The sequence below is a fragment of the Podarcis muralis genome, chromosome 1, assembly GCF_964188315.1.
Source record: "Podarcis muralis chromosome 1, rPodMur119.hap1.1, whole genome shotgun sequence".
In the NCBI taxonomy this organism is placed as follows: Eukaryota; Metazoa; Chordata; class Lepidosauria; order Squamata; family Lacertidae; genus Podarcis; species Podarcis muralis.
The window spans coordinates 90,241,820-90,261,246 of NC_135655.1; the positions used below are offsets into that span (position 1 = coordinate 90,241,820).

General features: G+C 43.6%; 1 protein-coding gene and 1 long non-coding RNA gene across 24 annotated transcripts in view; one reads left to right on the forward strand and one right to left on the reverse strand.

Annotated features, from left to right (window-relative positions):
• CLASP1 (cytoplasmic linker associated protein 1) overlaps nucleotides 1-10,183 on the reverse strand; it is a 162,930-nt gene extending 152,747 nt beyond the window's left edge. For 5 of the 23 annotated variants that reach the window (XM_077934732.1, XM_077934763.1, XM_077934759.1 and 2 more), the window contains exon 1: nucleotides 9,953-10,177. The gene's annotated coding sequence lies outside the window, so the exon portion shown is untranslated. Of the gene's footprint in view, nucleotides 1-9,952 lie in introns of all 23 variants that reach the window. The other 18 variants (XM_077934734.1, XM_077934738.1, XM_028743045.2 and 15 more) reach the window with 8 other exon arrangements.
• A 32-nt stretch (nucleotides 10,184-10,215) lies between these two features.
• Nucleotides 10,216-11,620, forward strand: LOC144328973 (uncharacterized). Its single transcript, XR_013394363.1, has 2 exons — nucleotides 10,216-10,357; nucleotides 11,196-11,620. It is a non-coding gene; the product is annotated as an uncharacterized LOC144328973 (long non-coding RNA).
• The last annotated feature ends 7,807 nt before the right edge of the window (nucleotides 11,621-19,427 follow it).

A 19,427-nucleotide genomic window follows, 5' to 3' on the forward strand; every position in this document is an offset into this window, starting at 1 on the left:
AACAATGGTTTGTTGAAATAGCCCAGCTTCATAATCCATTGTTTCTAGTTTGCCTTATTTCAACGAAAGCATAGTTAGGGTTAGCCAAAGTTTGTCAGTTTGGATATAAGAAATTGCAGTTAATCTAAAAGAGAAGCTATGTCTTCCAGTCTCTTTCTCATGGTCACACCAGAGGAGGGAAGAATGGGGAACGCGTGAGCTTGAGGTTCCCACAGGCCCATTCCCACCCCATGGTTTTCAAGCCTACAACTATGCATTATAAATGCAGAATTTTATAACCCGTGTGGATTTATTCAGCTAAGCAAATCTGCATAAGGAAGGTGCTTTTAGCAACATACTGTAATTGAATTTTTACAAAATGAGACCTATTGGAGGAGCATACCTTATGCACAAGGAGTGAGCGACTTGAAATAGCTCCATGCATGGTAATTACTTCCTAGTTGCTAGTGTCACAGCTGCAGTAGTGCTTAAATCTGTAACATATATCCGACACCTAATTATCTGCACCATAGATTAGCGTGAACAAGTGGAACTAAGTATTACCATGCTGCAAACGACATTGGGTGGAGCTCAACATAGACAAATTTTCATAGTTCACATTGCCACCCCCACCCCAAAAAGGCTGTATGTGAGAAAATTAGTTTTTAATTTAAGCCACGACTTCATCTTGAATTATTTGAAGTGGTACTAAAATAATAAAGTAGCTGAGAACAAGGAAAGCGGAGTTCCCCCTCATTATTCAGTAACCATAGGCTATCCCCACATATGTAGAAAACAGAAGGCAATCCTGAGCTCCTGTATCTCTGGGTTGTTGTTTTTTAGAAACTAAACAAGAGCAACCATCTTCTCAAAACACACAGAGAGAAAACCAAGGTTGCAGCCTGGAAATTCCCAGAGAGGCTTGAGATAGCAATGGCACCTGGCAGTTTTTCAAAACAATCCTCCGTGGGCTGCTGGAAGCTCACATTTTGCAGGGTATATGAGCAATATCCAAGCAAGCCATGCTCAGAGTAGGCCTACTGAAATCAGCAGGCTTACTCCAAAGCATGACTTACTTGCATATCAATTTATATTCAAAGAAGGAGAAAAAGTGGCCAGAGAAATCAACTAACACAATAATGCTGCCATTCAGAGAGTGTCTTCTGATCCGATGGCAGGCCTCTTGTTAGCATATTTCTCCTACTTTACATTTTGCTTTGTTATACTCCTGTGTAGTTCCGCGTGCATCATCTCTTTGCTAAGAATTTGTTTTTTAAAGCAGCAAAGTTCCACTAAATAAAGAGGAGACTTGATGGAAACTGCATCATGCATACATGCTTCTTTAAGGGCTGCCCTTATTCCCAATTTGAAGTCTACATCAGCTAATCCAATAGAGTGGTACCTCGGAAGTCGAACAGAATCCGTTCTGTAAGTCCGTTTTACTTCCAAATGTTCAGAAACCAAGGTGCAGCTTCCAATTGGCTGCAGGAAGCTCCTGCGGCCAATTGGAAGTCGTGGAAGCCACACCAGATGTTCAGGTTCCAAAGAACATTCGCAAACCGGAACACTCACTTCTGGGTTTGCAGCATTCGGGAGCCAAAACTTTCAAGTCGCAAGGCATTTGTCAACCAAGGAAGACTGTACTACAATTGCAATACTTGCTTGAGATACACATCCCTATAAACATGTCTGCAGACTACTGTATATACTCGAATATAAGCCTTGAGTGAGGCGGCGGCAGCGGAGGGGCGAGCAGCTCATCCCTCCGCCACCCCGCCTCTCACAAGGGCAGGCACAGGAGCCGCGGCTGGGAGAGGCGCTGCACTGTGCCTCTCCCAACCAGGCTCCTGTGCCTGCTGTTGCTAGCGGCAGAGGCAGAGGGACGAGCGGCGAGAAAGGAGGCTTTTCGGGCTGCTTGTTCTTCCTCCTCCGCTGCTGCCACCACCAGGTTTGTGGTGTGGTGAACTGGCTTATACTCGAGTCAATAAGTTTTCCCAGGCTTTTTGTCCTAAAATTAGGTGCCTCGGCTTATATTCGGGTCGGCTTATACTCGAGTATATACGGTATTTCAAGAGTTCAGGAAACCCTTTAGGCAGGGCTATCAAAACTGACTTCTCCAGGACTTAAAGGGCTCAAGCATTTTCCAGGCAAGCTTCCTGGCTTCCCAAGACTTAAGCAGTCATCCTGTATTATCTGTGCGCACTTGAGCAAATAACCACAGTGATGCCTCATGACAATTTAAAAAGATATTGATCAATTATAACACAGACTACTAAAATGCATGCTGGGCTCGGCTAATTTAATTGTTCAACAGTTGTACCCAGTGCTTTTTCTACTAAAATATGAGGCGTCACTACTACCCTGGGCAGCAAAAAGAAGAAGAAAAAAGTACCACCAATACTCCATACACGTTAAGTAATGTCCTAAACAAAAATAAGCTCTGGCCGCACTGTGGTTATCACAAATTTGTCAAAGACTTATAAGCAGGCCTCAAAGGTCCTGCCACTTTAAAAAATGAGAATTAGTTAGCAACTTTCTGTGTAATCTCCCCACTGGGCAATCACTCCCTTGTAAACAGCAGGTTTAAGAGGTTTAAAAGATGACTTTGCAGGCTGTCCATATATTAGTCTGCTAGACAGACAAATACCCCCAACACCGTAAAAGTGCTAGGCAACCAAGCAGACCCTTAGATACCAGTGTGATAGATGAACACATAAGAACCTGACTGGAACACTGAACAGGAGAGAAAGACTCCAGGCTACTATTCTTCACCATTAAATGCACGGACAGAGGGCTGAAATATAGCTTTCCTTTGAACAGGTGATTCTGTCCCTCTAGATAACCATTTAAAATGCTGATCTTTTTGATATTTCTACAACAGTAAAATCTGCCATCAACCCGAATAACAAGCATGTTGTTTCATACAATTGTTATTGTTGTTGTTATTTATTCATTCAATTTATATACCACCCTCTATCCAAAGATCTCAGGGCTGTGTTCAACATTAAGAACCCGTGCAGAGTTTGTCTGAGGCCCACTGGCTTGTTCCTGGCATGCCAGTGTAAGTCCAGCAAGCCCCTGGCGGTCCCCCCTTGGCCAGCTTTGCCCTCCAAGGCTTGGGGCAAGCACACCCAGCTTCTGCCCCCCACCCCCGCTGCATGGACCTGGTAAGAACATAATTTATGGAGCAAATTTCAAAAAAAACAAAACCAAATGCACAGCATAATAATACACATAATAATAAAATAATCATAACAGCAGCCCCGCCGCCGCACACACATTTAACAGGCCATTGGTTATTTAATGGCCAAAGGCCTGGGTAAAGAGAAATGTTTTCACCTGGTGCCTAAATACATGGAATGATGGCACCAGGTGAGCCTCTCTAGGGAGAATGTTCCACAGACAGGGAGCCACCACAGAAAAGGCCCGTTCTTGTGTTGTCACCCTCCAAACTGCTTGGGGGAGGGGGGCATAGAGAAGGGCCTTGGATGACAAGCACAGGGTCCGGGTTAGTTCATATGGGGAGAGCTGGTCCTTAAGGCAATGAGGTCCTGACCCATGTAAGGCTTTACAGGTCAGCATCAGCACTTTGGCCCAGAAATTAACTGGCAGCCACTACAGTCAGGCCAGGATTGTTCCATACAATCCTTTCCATTTGTTCTGGAGTACTTACTCATCACTGCTCTAATTTTGCTTCACTGTCTCACATTTTCAAAGTGTATTACTGGTCAGTTTGCAAAAAAAGGTCTATTTTGGTGCACTGCATTTGAGCTATATGCTTTAAGGTTCAACCATTTCATCTATGTCTCAAGCCCTATTTAGGCAGCCTGGAGTATAAAGAGGCCTTGTACTGTAGTTTGTGCCCCAGCTCTAAAACCATTCACCTGAAATACAATATATTTATTTACAGTACAAGCTCATAGCAATCTACGCACAAGTAGAGCTCACTGAGTTCAATGGGCCTTACTTCCAGGAAAGTGTACACAGGACTGCAGCCAAATTCCTGTGCACACTTACCTGTGAGAAAGACCCAGGCGTTTTAGTGCCTGTTCAATTTCTGCTGTAATGAACCAAGTTAGTTTCCTTAGTTGTTGAAAAGTAGCACAAAACAATGGACAGGGTAAAAGATTTAGAAGAGGGAGACTATACACACCAGGGTGCTACCCCTAGGGCCTTGAGTTGGTGCACAATGTTCCCACATTTCATTTTAAATAGAAATTTGAAGGTTCACTATGTTGCCTTTCACCCTCAATGAGATATATAGCTAGGGAGGGGCCAACTGCACCAGACCAGGGTCCAATCACACCTCAGGTAGCATTCTGTAGGCAAAATGACACCACTGTGCACCCATGGACTTACTGCATGGCCTTGGACAAGATGTTCTGCACATCTTGCATATTAATATTATATACCAGGAGTAGCCAACATAGTACCATCCAGATGCTGTTGTACTACTACCCGCCATCCCTGATCATTGGCCATGCTAGGAGTTCAACTGTCACTTCCTGTGCAGATCAACCTGGAAGCCATGCTGGCTGGTGCTGATGAGGATTGGGAGTCCACAACATAGGGAGGGTCCCATGTGGCCCAGCTCTGGCATATGTGTTTATTCAAAAGCAAGCACCACTGCACTCCAGGGAAGCAGGCACAGCATTGCAGCCACAGCTTCTCCAGTTGTAAAATGGGAATAGTTTCCTAACATAGAATGAGAATGGATAAGTTATTGCTCGCTATCCATTTTAGCAAAAGTTTTTAAAGTACATCTAGAATGAATTAGTACATCTATTAGAACCCATGCCAGTAAGCTGGTTAAACCATACAAGTGTTAACACAATCTTTGTAGCTGTGCTGTTATCAGCAAAATCACAATCGCCATGAAACGGTCAACTATGCTTATCTTATCTATGTGTGTGTGTTGCACAGAACCATCAGAGGCTGAACTGACTTTTCATTTTTAAATCTCACTTGGTATAAGATACCCCAACCCACAGCACGCTTGGGTGTCATCTTCTATGAACTCATGCACTGGATGAAGTAGGAGCCGTCAAGATGTAGTGGGTGCCGTGACAGACCTGAATTGGGGAAAACTGGGTTAAATTCCTATTTAGCTCAGTGGATCACCGTGGCCCAATCACTCACTTAAGACTACGAACCTAGAAGCATTTCCCCCTTAACTCAGCAGAGCTTATTTCTGAGCAGACACATATAGGATTGCACACACTTATCCTTATGTTAGGATAGCTGTTGTGAAGATAAAGTGGCAGGGAGGGGAAAACACAGACTGTGTACACTACCCTGAACTGCTTAAAATGTAATAAATCAATGAATATAAATAATAGGCTTCCTCTCTTAGAAACTTCATCCCCACAATAATTTGTTAGCCTTTAAAGCAAGAATTGGGAATCTGTGGCTTTTCATATATTGCTGGACTACAGTTCCCATCATCACAGACTTCTTGCCATTCTGGCAGAAGTTGATGGGAGCTGAAGTCCAACAACATTTGTAGGTGTCCAGTCCCCCTCATCCCTGACTCAAAGGTCGTCATAAGATTCTTTTGTTCTTTGTGCTGCAACAGACACAATGCTCACTTACCAGTGAGTCCCACTGAACGCAACAGGATTTACTTCTGAGTATACAGGTCTAGGATTGTACCGGAAAGCTAGCTACTCTTCTAGAGATCATTGTCATCCAATATATGTCCTTCCCAGGAAGGACAGCTCATTCCTTATATTCCCCATCCCTCCCTCCACTGACTTCTTTCACGCATGATGATCCTACTGCATTACAAACTATGTCTCCATTACATATCAGTCCTGATAAATGCTAGTGGGACACTGGATATACTATATAAAAGAGATTAAATTCATATGAATTCAATGTAATATTGACAATCTGAGGAGAAATACCAGTATGACAACCAAAGGTACAGAAACACTGAAAAGCCTAATACAGTGGCACCTCGGAAGTCCAAGAGAATCCATTCCAGAAGTCCACTTGACTTCCAAAACGTTCAGAAACCAAGGTGCGGCTTCCAGTTGGTGGAACACTCACTTCCGGGTTTGCGGCATTCAGGGGCCAAAACGTTCGACTCGCAAGGCGTTTGGTATCCAAGGTACGACTGTAGTAACTGGAAGGGTTGACTATCACAAGTAACATATTTTAAAAATTGATTATGTTCCAATATTACTTATAGCGAATAAAAACATATTACCTTTGCTTACATGCTTGACAGTAGGGATGGAGAATTTATGGCGCTCCAGATCTCATTGGACAACCAACTCCCATCAGCTACAGTCAGTATGGCTAATAGAATAGGGATGAGGGGAGGGCCATAGGTTCCCAAACCCTGCTGAACCGCAACTCAAGCGTGGGCGTTTCCAGTTGTCTCCCCACTATGATCACTCTACCACATGAGCTAGAATGGGAGTTGTTTTAGAATGTTTATTATTGTTAGCTACCTTTGCTAGATGTCTTTTTTTACACTAACATCACAATACAATTAATCAAGTTTACTGTAACAAAAAAGGCAATATTTGAGACAGATTTTGAGCCAAGAAATGGTTCATGAAAGATTCCAGAACTTGACTTGAACACAACCAAGCAAATATATCACTCAAAGATACATAATTAAGTATTCACCAACTAAAATGGATCACGTGGAACAAGGAGCCATGGAATGCTGGAGCCACCTGAACCCACAAGGTGTTTCAAGTAAACATACCTCATGCCTTTCCTCCATCCTTCAGACTTCTCCATGAAGCACAAAGATACACATTCATTCAGAAGTCTCAAATCATCAAATGCACTAGTTCCAGCCCCACAGCTTACTCAACACGGCTTTGTCCCACTCTGCAGCAATTATGGCTCATATAACACTATATAACCGAATTTGAAAAATCAAGGGGGCTTTGAGTGGAAATTCTCACGATCATGGTCACAATGCATGTTCCACAATAAGATGACAGGCCACAGTTCGGTGACATAAACATGCTTTGTGGGCAAAAGATCCAGATGGTGGTGGACTATAACTCCCATCTATTATTGACCATTGGCCATGCTGATGAGAACTGATGCTCTTCCACATTTTTACCCCCAACACCTGAAATATTTGGGGAGGGGAAATGCAGGGCTCTTTGGGTCTCCCAGATTCCTCCTGCCCACGTATACCAACCTCATTCACCCATCCCAGTTAACATGGATGAAAGGGGTAGAGGGTGTTTCTTGTAGGGTGGCTGACCACCACTGCTTCTTCAACCTCTCCACCCTCTCCTACACACAGATGATCAGTCAATGTGTGCCCAGCCACATTATAGGCTTTGTGGCAGAAGAGCATGGCTCAAGTCACTCTGAGAGCCACTTCTACATTGCTAATATAGCAAGAAATCTGCATCATTGCTTCAACTACATACACACACTATTTGTGACACACTACAACCCATTCTCTATTCACCTCTTCTCTCTCCACCTCCGTTGCAGGGCTATCTACAACCCATGCTGCTCAGATTCCTCCTCTGTGCACCATGTCTAGCATGCACTCACTCTCTTCTCTCGGCAGCCTAATTCATAACCTTCTGTTTCCTCCTTCTTCTGCGTATCAGTTATCTCCTCACACTCCCACAGCTCTCTTTGCACCCCATCTGTTATTCCCCCACCCCTTTCTCTTTTCAAGGGCTGGCCCGCAGATAAGCCTGGCTGGGAGGGGGAGGAGGGAAACAAGTGCCTGGAATTGTACCACGAGGGCAGGGAGTGGGAACCTGTAGCCCTCCAGATGTTGTTGGACACCAACTCCCATCAGCCTCTGCCAGCATGGTCAACAAAATAAAATAAAATAAATTCCTTCCAGTAGCACCTTAGAGACCAACTAAGTTAGTTATTGGTATGAACTTTCGTGTGCATGCACACTTCGAAAGCTCATACCAATAACTACCGTAACTTAGTTGGTCTCTAAGGTGCTACTGGAAGGAATTTATTTATTTATTTGTTTTGTTTTGTTTCGACTATGGCAGATCAACACGGCTACCTACCTGTAACTAGAAGCATGGTCAACGGTCAGGGATGACAGGAGTTGTAGTACAGCAACATGTGGGGGCTATAGCTCCCCATCCCTGCACTTAAGAGGAGACAAATAAGAATGGTCTGCCCTCCACCTATGAACTCAATGATATAGGTATTATAGGATACTTCTGCAAGAACAAGTTCAAAAGCAATGATAGGCTATCCAATCCATATGAACTGCAGGGGAAAGGGCAGCTATCTTTTATCTGGGAAGCAGGCTAGCCTTGCTGACCCAGAACTGCTGTGGAACTAGGTAGCTGTAAGCCTCAAGAGGAACTCCACTATCACCACCATTGAACCATAGGTTTGTTCTTTTTAAAGAATAAGGAGTTATATGCACTGAAGAAAAAGGAGTACAATGTTCTTAGATTAATTTAAATAGTATGACATTGGAAGACAGTAGCATCTCTTGTGTTTATTGTTCCGAGTGGTACTTTGAAGAAGCACTTATTCTCTTACAGAGTTGAAACAAAAATCATTTCAAAACTGGCATGGCATGGCAGGGGAAGCCATCTTTCTCATCCATAAAGATGTAAAAAAAAGTCTATATAACAGATGCTATTGTAATTTCTGTATATTGTACTGTACAGTTGTGACACAGTGTTCACTACTGTAGTTGATGGGGGGAGTGGAGACAGTCAAGAGATCTTATTTTGGAAACATTATGGCTCAAGGATGATAGACAAAAAAAGGAAGCCAAAACTGACAACTATAAAAAGCTACATATATACACAGTCACGCTGAGAGATCAAACATCGACCTTCCTGAGAGAGGTATAGTTCTCCCAATTGCATAGCAAGTGAAGCAGATCATCTGTAAAGGCTCCAAAACAGTGGAAGTAGTTTCTGTGATAGAAACACCAGAGGCCCAATAGGAGACACAATCATCCCTATGTTCCCCTCACCAAACTAAACTTTTTTGCAAATTGTTTTATTGCAACATCTTCATTTGGGCACTATTGATAACCACACAACTGAATTGATCAAGTTTTGAGATGAACGCTCTGAGAATTGACCCCTGTGCTGTGCCCACTGAAGGCATCAGGAAGTTTCATTTCATTTTATATGTTTATAAAACTGGGAATCATCGATCGATGGTAACACCACATTTATTAATCCACATACCTAGCACACACAGATAAAGGCTGCAACAATAGGACAAAGATACCTACACATTTTGGAGAGAGAAACTGAAACAACGACAAACAAAAATCTCCAAAGAGCCAGTTAGGGAAAGATACCCAGGACTAAGGTGGAAACAGAAATGCATCCTTTTATATGGCAGCGCAGGCTTGCCTTAATCTCACATTTAAGCACAATAGGGAGAGGTGGGGATAAAACAAAAGCTGCATTTCTCTGGTCTTTCTTTCTCTCAATGTAGATTACAAACACATGGAGAAATTCAGAGGCTCCTCCATAGGTCACCCAATCCACCCTTCCCAGCCTATATAGATGTACCCGCCCTGCACTAATCCTTACGAATTTGCTTTGTTCGAATATAAATCTCAAAGAGATGGGAATAGGGCAGGGGGAGATATCCCTCTGGCAGGTCACTTTCTTACCAGAGTTCCCACCCACCCACAACTATCATGCTCGTCCATTGTACCGGCGCTGGAGATCTTTCCCTATCCTACATGCGGAGAAGACTGAAAGCGCGACCTCTGAAAAATAAAGAAAGGAGCCAAGATGCGAAGCCCAAGCAATTTTGTCCCGCCCACCCTGGCATAGTCCTTCACCTACAGAGAATCCCTCTCGCTCATCATCCCCGCTCGCCATCCAGCCAGCTCTGCAGCTCCAGACAATGCTCTCCCTTCGCGCTCCCCACCCGCACACCGCCCTCGCTCCCCTCCCCCTCCAAGCCCCCTGCCCATGCAGATCCCGGGCAACATGACAGTGCAAGGGTGGGCGGGTGTGAATACCTGGCGGCGGAGGCTGTGGCGCCGACACTGGAGGCGGGCGCAAAGATATTTGGACTCCTGCACGTCCTAAAAGAGGCATTCAGACGAATGGGAGCAGCAGAAGCCTCTAATCCCCGCTGCTGCTCCTGCTGCTGCAATGCATGGCTGATGCTCTTCTCCGCCCCTGTGTTGCCGATAAAGCTGCAGCTTGGGCTTGGTAAGAATGGAACCTCGGCGCGCAGGCGCACTCGCCGCTCGCTAGGAAAGACTGGAGTGGGGGGGGGCGGTGCTGCACATGCGCCGTAGACCAAAGCACAGGGGCATGCGGTGAGCATGCGCCTCATGGTCCTGGCTCTTCTAGGGACCATCACGCATGTGCTGCCCGAGTCTCTTCCCTGGCCGACGCTCCCGCCGACAGTCATAGAGGTCCGTCAAAGGCTAGATAGAACCAAGGGGGGGGGGCATCTCTATGGTGACGTGAATCCGATACTGAAAGGCGCGGAGGGATGCAAAGTGTGTAGCTGAGGCGATGAGCTCACCGCGCGTTGTACGCATGCGTCGGCCAGCCGTATTCTAGTAATGACGTATGTGCACAAAACGGCTGCTGCATTAATATTAATAAGAGGACGAGAGGGGGCGGAGTTACGGATTGGAGATGAAGGCTGAGAGCGCCGGTCTCGCCTTCCGGGGTCAAAGGTCATAAGAAGGCAATGCAGTATTATTTCAAAATAATTAGGAAAAGGGGTGGGATTGCGTCCTAAAGACACACACTGTACAGGGAGGCTTCTAAGGAAGTAATATTTCCCTCCCCGTTATTATTCCTGATTACCTGTTGAATTTCTGCCTGTTGTCCTAGTGTTAAACGCACAGGAGAAAAGAAGGTAGCCCTATTGCAGGAATAGTTAGGGAGGCTGCTCCTCCAGTCAAAACTGCATTCAAATACATTTCAAGTGGTATTGCCTTTAAAAGATTTCTATTTGTGTGTGTTTGTTTGTGTGTATTTGGGCAGCGGGAGTAAGAATCTTATGGCACCTTAAAGATTAACTGCAAAATGTGTATACATGTCTACTCAGAAGCTTCACTGTAAAAAATATGCATTGTTTGTATTTGGTTTGTCGTTACCATTCTGCAAAAGTGAAGAACAGTTATGGATTGAAGTTTAAATTTATATTTCAATAAGCAGTTAACCATTTAAATGATATAATAAGGCAGCTGTGATTATACTTGGTTGCAATGTGTTCCTTGATGGTAGCCCATTTGCCAGGTTAAGAGGTACCGCTGCGGATTGGAACTTACTGAGAGGATTGCTCACACAGAGAGGCATCCTAAAATGCTTCCATTTTGCTCTTTGTCTGCCTGCCTCTCTGCTGACTCTGCTCCAAGTCATCAAAAAGAACCATCAAGAGGAAATCACTGCAATGGCCAAGTCATTGTCCTGACAAAAGACAGAGAGAGAAGCCATCAGCAAGACTAAGACTACGTGCCCCATCCTGCACCCTGCACTCTGGGTAGTTAGCAATGGAGGATGCCAGAGAGGAGGAGGGGATTTCCAGGTCTGCAGTGGGGAATGATGTAACCAAACAGAGAAAAGTGTCAGTTTTGCAAACAGGGTGGGGTGGGGGTGCATGTGAATGCTCTGTACTCTAGGCTCAGGTTGTATGTGTGTGTAAATAAACCATATATCATAAAAATGTCAGTCTCTGCTGTGCCTCATTGTCCAAAAAGAAACACAGACCCTGCTAAGTGTACCTGATACCCCTGGAATCTTGCACTGCTCAGAAATTGGGGTGTCGTGTAACAATATCCTCTGCCCAGATCTCTGTAAGTGAGGACTGCATGAATGGGTGATTAACTTAGAAGGGCCATAACCTTGTGCCTATTGTGTAATTTGCCACCACAGAAAAAGTAACATTTAAACAACAGTTACAGATAGGTAGCCGTGTTGGTCTGCCATAGTCAAAACAAAAAAATTCTTTCCAGTAGCACCTTAAAGACCAACTAAGTTAGTTCTTGGTATGAGCTTTCGTGTGCATGCACACTTCTTCAGAACTGTCCTGATCAGGACTTACTTCTGAGGAGGCATGCATAGGTTTGCAGTGTTAGTTTGTGCAGCTTCTGTACGTTGGAGATACGTGAGGAAAAGGCCAAAAAGATTCCTTGTAGAAATGCAAGTACTGTCTCCCTTCCTCATCTGCAGTGATCATGGAGCCCAAGAAAGTAAAATCTCTCACTGCCTCCATTTCTTCCCCTTCTATTTGCCAGGAGGTGATGGGACCAGTGGCCATGATCTTCATTTTTTTGATGTTGAGCTTCATGCAATACAATACAATACAATACAATACAATACAATACAGTAACTGACCATTTTGAGGGGGAAAGTGCTATAGTTTTCAGAATAAAACCTGGAGAGATGTAACTGAAGTTGCAAAAATGTCCTTTATATGTCATTCCACAGAACTGTGTATCTAGTTATCTGAATCCATGAGGAGTTTTTTCTGAGGGGAATTTCAAGAGCAGTTTCTGATATGGCATAAGATCAGCCGCTCTATCTCTACTGTCAGAGGAAGGAAGAGTGCTGTTGCACCCAGGTCCTGCTTGCAGATTTTCCACAGGCGTCTGGTTGGCCACTGTGAGAACAGAATCCTGGACTAGATGGGCCACTGGCCTGAACCAGGCGGCTTTTAAGTTCTTATTCTTAACCTCCTCATATTGGCAGCCTCTGTACCTAAGTTCCTAGCTGGCCTCCTTCTTTTAAAAGAAAGTTAAAAATCAGAAGAGCAGTTTGAAAAAATAGGAATGAAAAGCAAACAGATATGCAAAATGGTAAATAAATTGTATATACTGTATAAACAAGAGAGATTACCGTTAAGCCATTTTTAGTCTAGCATTTTTATTGTGCTTATAAAAAAACCATCTGGTTAATTAAAACCCTTATTACTGTTTTCATCTCTCATTAACTTGCAACAGGGGAAAACTCTTACTATCCATGAACATTATTAAACTCATTCGTTTTAAATGTACATTTAAACAAAAGCTTTTAGTGTTCATACATCAAAACAGCATGACATTGCAATGAAGGTATAATTAAGGAATTAAATGTTGCACTTTCCTTTACAGCGTGTATGTTTCGCCCAGACGTATCCTAAGCAATCTTGCTTGTGGTCTAAGAGCATTTGGAGCTGAGACGTTAAAATCAGAGATGGCCCAAGACTTTTTTGTGTCTCAGAGAAAAAAACAGCAACATATGGGCTCTTACGGTGGTTTTATATAGTTCTAATAGATAAGGCTCAGTTTTTATGTATCCTTACTTTGGAATAAGCTCCTGCAGCAAGATTGCACCCCACCCATCTATTCCACGTGGAAGGTAGATAGTGCTGTTGGCATAGAAAAGTGAGAATTATACAGAATCTTAGCTAGTAGCTGCATTGTGGCTAGCTGAGTCACGCTCCTCTCCCAACTTCTCAGAGTGCCCACTAGCAAGCCCCCAGCTCCAGTCTTCCCCATCACTGACATTGCCGTCACTGTTCCCTACCCATTCCTCCATACCACTGAGTATAGAATGGTTTTGGCAAGGCAAAGAAAAGGAGGCAAATTTTGGATTGGCAACTGGAAAGTTTGCATTTGAACCAGAGGACAGCAGCTACCAGCTTCTAGCACAGAAGTGGGAAACCTATGGCCCTCCAGATGTTGTTGAACTACAACTCCCATTGACCAACATCTGGAGGGCCACAGGTTCCTTACCCCTATCGCAGCATAAAGGCTCAAACAGAAGCAGGGTGTGTTTTAACTGATCACGTGAGAAGACTCTGCAAGTTTTACTGCTTTTATCTTTATCACTTTTGGTACATTTTAGCTAGCTGCTTTAATTTCCACTGTGGAAGTACGTGGAGGGAAAAAATCCCTACCCTAACAAAGACAACAACTGCTAGACAAAATGTTTTTATTTTCATGCCTCTAAAAGCATTTCCCTTGTGGTTATATGTATGAGTCAGCAACTCATCAATTCTGAAGTATTTTAAAAGAGTTGCTTAAGGGACAATATGGCAAAGCAAACCTTCTGAAATTAGGATGTGCAAAAGCTTCCAGGGCGGGGGAACTATCCAGACTCTGGCTCTACCAATTGATTTTGAACGAGGTGGGGGTGGGATAGCAGGATTATTATTAATAGCCTTCTAGCTTTCTGGGAAATGATCTCACCAAGCTGGACTAATCTTTTAAATTCGCATTATGGAGGCAAAATTTCTTTTTTTAGAGGCAGCTACTTAAATCGATGGGTCATTTCTAACTATATAATACCTTATATGTTGCTCTGAATCTTGGAATATCCTCAGAATTCCAACAGCAAAAAGAGCAGGATATCTCAAAAGAGAACGCTGTGCATTTTCTCTCACTGCAGGTACACAAAACGCAAATCAACCCAGTCCCAAAACACTAAGCCCCTTCCACGCAAGGGGTCTGCAAGATGCTACTGAGCTTTAAGTGGCCTGCCTCCTTAATTAATTACACATGTAATCCTATTTAAAAAATCCACTGAGAGGATATGCTTTGAATTCTAATTTGTTTATGCCCCGCCTGTGTTCATCTTGAGCTTACTTAAGGATGCGCCCCGCACCCTCTTCCAGAGGCTCACTTTTCCAGAGGGAACAGGAGCAACTTCTCCCTTACTGTTATGCTATTTTTGGCTTGGTCCGGCTGCTGTATTGATAAGTGCAAAAATGAATTGTGTAGGAGGAGGCAGAGAATAAACAACCGCAGCAGGAACAAGGCCGTATAAATGTTCCCTACTGCAGGTGTCAAACCACTCCGGAATCTGCTTTGATGTTGCAGAGGTTTCCAAGGTACTTGCTTGGTATACATGGAGAGAGCCGGTTAGGCCAAAACAGCACATAAGACTTTACCCTCCTGGATTTGTAAGTCACCACAAGTATCACTAGTTGCCCTTAAGAGAAAACCCAAATTGCTGGAAAGGAGGTATGCACACCCCTCATGGAGGGTTGGGGAGGTGTTTTGTTTTACTTAAGGTTCATGGCAGGGCATTGCTACAAATGAAAGAGCAGCTTTTATCTGCTATCCACTGCTTGTGGCAGTCTATTTATTTATTTAGTTATTTATGGACTGTCTTACCCGCCCTTCACCCTGAGGCTCCAGGGCAACACAAAATCTGTGGAATCTACATCTATCTATCTAAACTGTCAAAGGCCAGGATGGAAAAGTGTGTCTTCAGCATTTGGTAAAAAAGATGTTGCCAGATGCAGCTCTGTGGAGAGGAAGCTTAGAAGCTATCCCAGGGAATGGGCTACCTCAGGGAATATGCCCTTTCCTGGGCTGTCCCCCCACAACCTTCCAAGAGCGATCGAACTACCAAGGGGGCCTTTCTGCTCATCTGAACACCTGAAAAGGCCTGTAGGGAAGGGAGTGGCCTTCCATACATTGCAGAGGAACATTAGTGGTTTCCGATCTGCAGCTACTTCCCAAAGTGCTATGAATGCAATGCGACAGTGAAACGCCTCAATAAATCTGTTAGTCTTTCAGTTGTGTGCGCGCATGTATTCAAAGTAGAATTCCAGTGACAGCGATACAAGGAAAAAAGATTATTGTGCATATAATGTGCTCGGGAAAAGAAGGGGTGAAAGCCATTGCATGTCTGTGAAAATCAATCAGCTGCACAACCCTTAGAATTTGAAGCAGGTTTAGAGACACCTGCTGACTTATTTCTGTATGGCAGTTAAATATTTCTTAGAGCTTTGGAATCGGAATTTAACTGTGTGTCCCAATGCAAAGGATGACAAAAACCTGTATTTTTAAATAATGAAGTACATGGAGAGCTTTTGGGGGGGAAACCAACTTGTCAAGTAGCAGGGAGGAAAGTCTGAGCATGCTGAAATTTCTCCTTCTGTGCAATTAGGAAATGTTTAGGCACCCAGCCCATTTCTGCATCTGATTGCATGATTTGCATGACATTCCTGTTTCTCTTTCATTCTGCCTTTCCAAAACTCAGCGGGAAGCTTATCCCTTTCTCTCTTCCTTAGCCTCCCCAAACCCTACTCCTCATACATTATGTCATCTCTCTACTGATACTTATGGGTGAAATGAATTGCAACAGGGTATATACAGCAATGTTTGCTGACCTGGTGCCTTCCAGGTGTTTTGCACTACAACTCTCATCACACGCTGGCTGCGGCAGATGGGAGTTCTGGAAAAGGCTGGCATACGGAGTGAGTTGAATGTTGAATACAAGGAGCAGAGCAGTACATTTTGACTGGCCTAACTTGTTGTGGGAGTTTAGAAAAGCTGCACCTTCTAGAATTCTCTCTTCTTTATAATTATGTATTTCTCTGTATCTGGACACATTAATCCAAACAGCAGGTCTCCTGGCTATGTGTTCTTCCTGAACTTCCTCACTTCTATAGGAATAAGGTTTTGTGTTTTTTTGTCAAGAAGAGGATCCTGCATCTTTAAGCATTGTGGAGGGACAGGAATTTGGGCATGTGAAGGTTATCATGCAGGGCTTTCACTTAATCTGACTCATTTGGCTGGAACAACAAGAACTAAACAGATTCATCTCTTGTTCATAACTTGTAGATAAAAGCATGTCCTGAATAAAAACAAATACTGCAACAACCCACTGGTGACTTTTGAGTGCAGTTGTGGTGGAATCAGAGAGGTTATTTTTATTATTATTATTATTATCTACTATTATTATTTTTGTTTGTTTGCTTGAAAACACTGGCAAGTATAGAAGCATGCTGCATTTTGTGGGATGAAGTCAGGGCTTTGATTCCACAAGACAAAGCAGGTGTGACAGTAATTCATTCCAGTTCCCAGGGCTAAATGAATAACTGACAGCTCTTGCTCCTTCCACATTCTTATGCTGGGTGCACAGAAGAGGGGCTCAGCATTCTCCAGGCGGGGAAGAGGCTTTGCTGACACTTCACTCTCTTAGGGTTCAATAACAGTTTCCCTTATTACAGCAGCTAACAGATTTTGTCAGTAAACTGGATTCTGCAGCATGCTGCAAAGAAAAGAACGATAGGTGCCAACAAAGTCATTTCTGGTCCCTTTCTAAGTTAAATATGGGACACTGCTGATATGCCTCTTTAACTGCTGTAGATGAGAGACAATTTGGGTTGATTCTGCTTTTTCTACCACTGTGGCACCAAGCTGCACAATTTCCCCTTCTATGTAATCTGCATTTGAAGGCACAGGTAGAAGCCTTAGTCCAATGTTACATGCCTTAGTCTAAAAGTAAATTTTCTGGAGGTCATCAGTTACATTACCCTGAAGTCTCACTGTAGCTTTTATGAATAATATGATTGAAAATGGCTCAAAAGTTATTCTAACCCATCTGCCCTAATATTTGCCAGTTTTAAACACTCTCGTTCCTCACACAGCCATGCCTCCTGTTTATATACGGTAATTGCAAAGCTTTCTTTCTATCTTCTCACTTAAGGTCACCAGAGTGTTTCCTGGCGTGGCTGGGTTGATTTGTAAGAGCTGCATAATTGGCAGAGATTCATCTGGCGAATCTTTCCTTCCTGCACTGCATCACTATGCCAAAGAAGAATCATCTACTGAATTTTCCGCCCATCATGCACTGTTAAAGGCAAACGAGATATGCCGGCAAAAGGGTTGCTAACCTTTCTGTCTATAAGTGTGCAAATACAACCAGCAGAGTTGAGAGGTTTTTATTTATTTCTCTCCCCTGCCCCCCCCCCCATAGTAAAAATGATGCAAGTGAAGCTTTGCCTGGGAAACCTTATTAATGAATTTTGACATGTCATGCACCTGTTAAGTAACCATGATGGAAGGCAGTTGACAACCTTATTCTATCTTCCACCATCCCTCTCCAAATCTGAACAAGACTGTGACTTACCCTGATCCTAAACATGTTTCCTTAGGAAGATAATAAGATTTATTACAAGTAATGGCGCATAGGCTTAGATTCTCGGTGGAAGGGCTTTTATGGGATGAGCAGAGCGTAAAATCTCCCTATGAGTGGCTGAAGCAGAAGTCATGACACAGCATGCCTGTTCACTTGCTATGGAAACTATGTTTGGTTAAGTATCAAGTGTCCAGATTTCTGCTCATGTGCTTAGCAAGGAAGCGCTGCATATTTATAACTTAGGCAGCCTAAAGACTACAACAGCAAAGCAACTCCCTTATGGGCCAGCAAATTCATTCCACAGCTTGGCCTGAGTAATGTATTAATTATTGTTGTTTTTATATTGCCAGAAGAATGTGGAATCTCTTCTAGACCAAGATAAATTGATACCAGAAGGATTAATGGTCTAAATTAGCTACAACACAGTAAGGCGTGTGATAAGCCAAAGAGTGGGGACCCATATTGAGGCCTGAGGGTTGTATCCAACCAAGTTATACTCAGAGCAGAGTCCATGAAATTAATGGACCCGTTAGTCATGTCCATTCTTTTCAATGGGTTTACTCCAGGAGTAAGGAAGCTTTGACCTGTGAACCAAACCAGGCCCAGCAAACCTCCCCATTTGGCCTGCTAGGCTGCTTTTCTTAAACCAGGCCTACCTGCCACACACCTGACGTATAAGATGTCAGGTCTGGGGCAGGTACCAATGTGGCTAAAAAGTAACAATCAGGAGTGTAAAGTGAGTGACCGATTGTTCCTTGCTGGAGCATGGTGTACTTCAGACGTTGGATGAAAGGAGTGTACCTTTTTCTGAGAGCACCAAGCAGTTTGCATTCAAATTTCTGCTAAAACAGGTTTCCCCCTCCACTTCAATGCAACCTGCTGGGCACTACAGGATTAGCAAAGTCCCTTGTTCTGCGGTTCCCAGTTGCCAACTGGCTGTCAGGCACTTGACATAATGATGCCAAGTGATTGACAAGTGAGTTGTCCAGCCCACCTGTCAAAGCTGGCCCACAGGTTATGGTCAGATAAGGATCTGGTTCACTGGTCCAATAAGGTCCCCCATCCCTGGTTTACTCTGAGTAGTACTAATATTGGTTACAACACTGAGTAATCCAGAAAACCATTCCATAGGGGCATGTTGGAGCTGGAAAAAGAACCTGGATGAAGGGTGTGTTTGAGAACATATATGAACACCTTAAATTGGGAGGCTACAAAGGTACATTGAATCAATTACCACCTTGTTGGTGAGATCCTGAAGCAACATAACTTTTTATAACATGGCGAGATTGGAAGCTTGGCAGGCTCCCCAAACAACTTTGTGATCCTCCCACACCCACAATCTGTGCTGTTGTTGAGACGCACACTTCCCTTTAGTACAAAGTGTATTACTTAGGAGAAAATGTGGGAATTCTTTTTACCAAAGTTATGTTTGTGCAGAAAACGTGCTGCAAATGAGAAACAGATGTGTACCGTTTTCAAAAAAAACTGAAATTAAAAATTTGTGCAGAAAGTATGTAAACTGGTAAACTTGCTGCCCCCTAGTGTATCAATGTATTCATAGATGGAGACTAGCTTTTCTCTCTCCTATTGTAAGGACTTAATAATTGGAGCTTT